This window comes from Montipora capricornis, chromosome 10 (assembly GCF_036669925.1).
Source record: "Montipora capricornis isolate CH-2021 chromosome 10, ASM3666992v2, whole genome shotgun sequence".
NCBI classification, from domain to species: domain Eukaryota; kingdom Metazoa; phylum Cnidaria; class Anthozoa; order Scleractinia; family Acroporidae; genus Montipora; species Montipora capricornis.
Window position 1 is genome coordinate 26158388 of NC_090892.1, and position 4081 is coordinate 26162468.

Below are 4081 nucleotides of genomic sequence, written 5' to 3' on the forward strand. Positions count from 1 at the left end.
GCCTTGCACGCTCTGCACGTGCGTTTTTCATTTTTGTCCATTTCTTTGCCGTCGTCAGCAAAACAACAACGTGAAATAGCCAAATTTGAGGTTTTATTGAGGACGTCTGCACTTAAGGATAAATTTTCATTTTGTCCCCTAAATTAAGCTTGACTCGTATCGGTTTCATTCTTGAGGGACTGCCACACCATTGTCATGTTTAAGAGCTTGGACTAGTCGCGAAGTGATTACAATAACGCGACCCGTCGTCGTTGCTAAAGCTCCCTTTAAGAAACCACGACGGCTACGGCGACGAAAATAAGTTTGAGCTATCCTATGTGTTTCACGATGTTTCCATCTTGTTTATGTTGTACAATATGGGCGAAGTATCCTATAACTAGATTGGTAAGTAAGGATTTGAAGCAAAGAGAGCTAGAGAAGGAAAGATTCACTGTTGTTTGTCCCCGTTGTCGTCAAAACCTGAAAACTGGTCATTTTACGTTGTTAGAGAGTTTAAGCAAAGACGACGGCTACGGCAACGAAACGTCAGTCCAAAATATAACTTATCGCTATCGCAAGTATTTCGCGATTATTCCGTCTTGTTCACCTTGTACAATACAGGTGAACTATCCTGTAACTGGATGGGTACGAACGGTTTTAAAGTCAAAATAGAAAATGACTGTTTCATCGTTATATGCTCACGTTGTCGTCAAAACCTAAAATTTGGTGATTTTACGTTGTTGTTTGGTGTAGTACGGCAGAGAAATGCGCGGAAATTCGTATTTCACGTGCTGCACGAGTGTTTTTCCTTTTTCAATCAATAATATTCTTGCTTCGTGGTGTTGCCGTAGCCGTAGCCGTAGCCGTTGTCTTTGCTTAAACTCCCAAACATGATTTTTTTGAGAGGTAAATATCCACCACCGACACTGAGGTGAATAGAAGTTCTAGCATATACTAAAACAGTGTGCTGATATAGCATAAAAAATAATTTTAACTTATTTATTCCAGCAACAAGTACAGTATTTTCAGGCGCAAACGGGCGCAAATCCCGCGTTAGTTGCTCGGAGGCGAATAGTTAACAAATTATTCCATGAGCGCGCCTTGGATATGAGTTGGCTATAGCCAGTCTCGTATCCAACAAGCGCGAATGGAATAATTGTTTTATTAAATTCCTTAAACTCCAAAAATTTGGAAGTACGAAATACGAGCGAACAAAAGAGAGGAAATCTGAGCGAAATGGAGAAAACTTGATGAAGATGCGATGTTGTGTAATACCTTGTGGTAAGACAGACGTAGGCTCATCGCAAAAAACATTTCATCTAGGCTAGGCTCCCTTTTTTCAAGCATGCCAGTATTTCCAACATTATAGCCCTGATTTCTTTCAAGAGTGGAGGTTCAGGTACCGGTAGTTGAATCAGCAGCTCTGCAGATTAACTCCAGGTAGTGGTTTGAGGGTAGCTTCAAGCTGAGACTAATAAGGCATGAAATTCCCGGTCGAGTTTAACTGAGAGATTTTCATCAATTGATGGAGTTCATCCTCTTCGTTTTGCCATCAAGTACTCAAGAGAAAGTTTCAAATTTACTATAAATTTGAATTCTCGACAAGGAAGTGGGCTTTGAACCATGATTTGAATTTCTCGCGTCCAATTTCCTTATTTCTGGCAATTTTTATGTGGTCCATGAACTTGAATCTGTAAAGTAAATTTTTCGTGGTGTTATAGTTGTTGTTTTTTTTACTTGTAATGTCAATTGCTCAAGCTGGACTCTTATTTATCATGTGTGATATGCTTGGAAGTAATTGAAAACGTGGTTGTTTTCTAAAGACGCTGAAATATGAGCACGCTGTTTGCTTTTGGCCCGGAAAAACTTCTCTTCAGTTTCTTGGTGCCCGTTTGAATGCGCGAAGGGTGAATTGTAAGTTATTATCGTTACTTACTGTTTTTAGGTCTACGTTTCTGTAAATTGAAGAAGATTAAAATGGATTGCAATTGGGGTTTGTGAAAACTGTTCAGCCTAACAGGTTTTCAAAGTTAATCATAACCATTACAATTTTCTCAAATTTGATTGATGCATTAACTGCCTTGTTTTTCATTGATTATTTAACTGGGTCAACCTTTAGGTCGACATTTAGGTAGAATGAATGAACGAACATATAAAGAGTCGTTAATAATTGAGAAAAATATATAGACACAAAATATTGCGAGTATTTATTGTTAATATCTGGATACGTGATATAATATTTAATTCCTCGTTGGTCAGAAAATGAATTAATGAAATGAGGAACGTGTAGACGAATGCTTAGCGTGATACAATCCTAGTAAGATGTCACATAATTTGGTTTCAAGGGCTCCAATGTTAGATAACCTTTTAAGGCAGTATCTGTGAGCTTAGAGAGAGGAGGGGGGGGGGGGGAAGGGGTGTTGCTAGTAGTCGGTGTAGAAATGGAAAGCGTAATAGAGAAGATGAACAATAAATTAAACATGCGACGCACTATAAAAGACGCGGTGCCTTAGGTACATCCGAATGATTTGTCAGTCAACGGTGGTCGCATACAGAGCTCTGTGATAATTTGTGCAATAAAAAGGCTTAACTTGTCCGTAATATGTTATGATTTGCCCCTTTTTCTCGCGCTGGAAATGTGCTTTCGGGGCTCTGTATCTTTGTGGCTGTTTGTTGATCGCCATCTTGGATAATCAGTTGTGCTTCCAACAAAAGGGTGCGTTTTCGTGTTTAAGAATACGGTTACCTTTTTGGAGAGCACAAATAGAACTAGAAAACGATAGAAACAAACGAGAACCAAGTGATATAGGTTTTAACCTCTGTCACAATAAAAAAACTAAAAAGATCTTATATTTAATTGACAATTACAGTATTTACTCAACGAGGCGCTCCATGAGCGTACACCGGGTTGCCTGTGGTACGTGTTACACAAAAACACAAGGTACTGAGTTGGGTGGTATTGAACTGCAGCGTTCCAGTTAATTTTTCCATGTGGGGGGTCGTTAAGACTATTTGAGGGGTTACCCAGACTTCGTGCCAGCAGAGGCCCTTTGGCTCACACGTTCACACGTTTTTAAACGTGTGAAATAATTAAAATTATTTTGTAATGTCCTGTCCCATTTTGAGGTCTTTTAGTTTTTTAAGCTTAGCAGTTAATAAATTCATTTTAAAGATAACAAAACACGCTCTTGAGTAAAATTCACTCGTTTCTTCTTTAAATAGTCTGCAAAAAAACTAACTGCAAATTGCTCTGACAAACGTTTTCCTGCATGTCATGTAGTTGCACTAAGCAAACGTTTATTGCACACACTAAGGAAGGACTAAAGATGTTGTTTCCGCTTCATAAATCGTCTTCTTTTCAGTCTAATTTGATGCCAAGTCGAGACTTCTTTTGGCTTTACGTTTGCACCAAAAAAGTACCGTAAAAGCCGGGAGTTAACAGTAAAAGACAAGCCAAAAGACAGATGAAGAAAAAAATAACAGTTTTTATATATAACTCTGAATCGAATTCTCATCGAAAGATTAATGACAATCGATCGTAAAAACACGAAAATTTCTGCAGTCTCTGACTTTCATGAATGAAGGGAAAGATCATGATGTTCTGTCAAATGGAAAAAAAATTGATGACGTTTCTAGGCAACCATAAAGATGCACGTGATCACCTTGTGTCAACTGAATGAACTACGGGAAAGAATGTTAATCGTTCGTCGTTTTCAGAGTAAAACAAGGTACTTTTTAGCCGAGAAACTTTCGTCTTTGGTTTTTATAACTTTGTTGTAATATTTAACTGAATATTTACATTTCACCTGTCGGGTAAGGAAGCCTTCTTTGTCGGGTTCCTGAGAAACGTTTTTATTTTGACTTCAGGGTGAACTATTTACACGATCATAAGGTTGAACGGCCAATTAAAACAGAATTTGTAACATCTATGAGATACAAAAACTGACTTGCGAATTTTATCGCAAATCAAATGCAGACAAGCACCAAAACAAAAGAATGGTTAATAAATATAAAGTTGTTCACTATCTAAATGTTTTTGGGATAGATTAAAGCGATATACTTTTGAAAAACCATCCTGTTAAAGGAGCTATGTCACCCAAAT

General features: G+C 37.9%; 1 protein-coding gene across 1 annotated transcript in view; it reads left to right on the forward strand.

The window, feature by feature from the left end:
- LOC138018805 (MTOR-associated protein MEAK7-like) overlaps positions 1–2580 on the forward strand; it is a 23701-nt gene extending 21121 nt beyond the window's left edge. The window contains exon 6 of the mRNA XM_068865480.1: positions 1–2580. This exon is cut by the window's left edge and continues 2132 nt beyond it. The gene's annotated coding sequence lies outside the window, so the exon portion shown is untranslated.
- The last annotated feature ends 1501 nt before the right edge of the window (positions 2581–4081 follow it).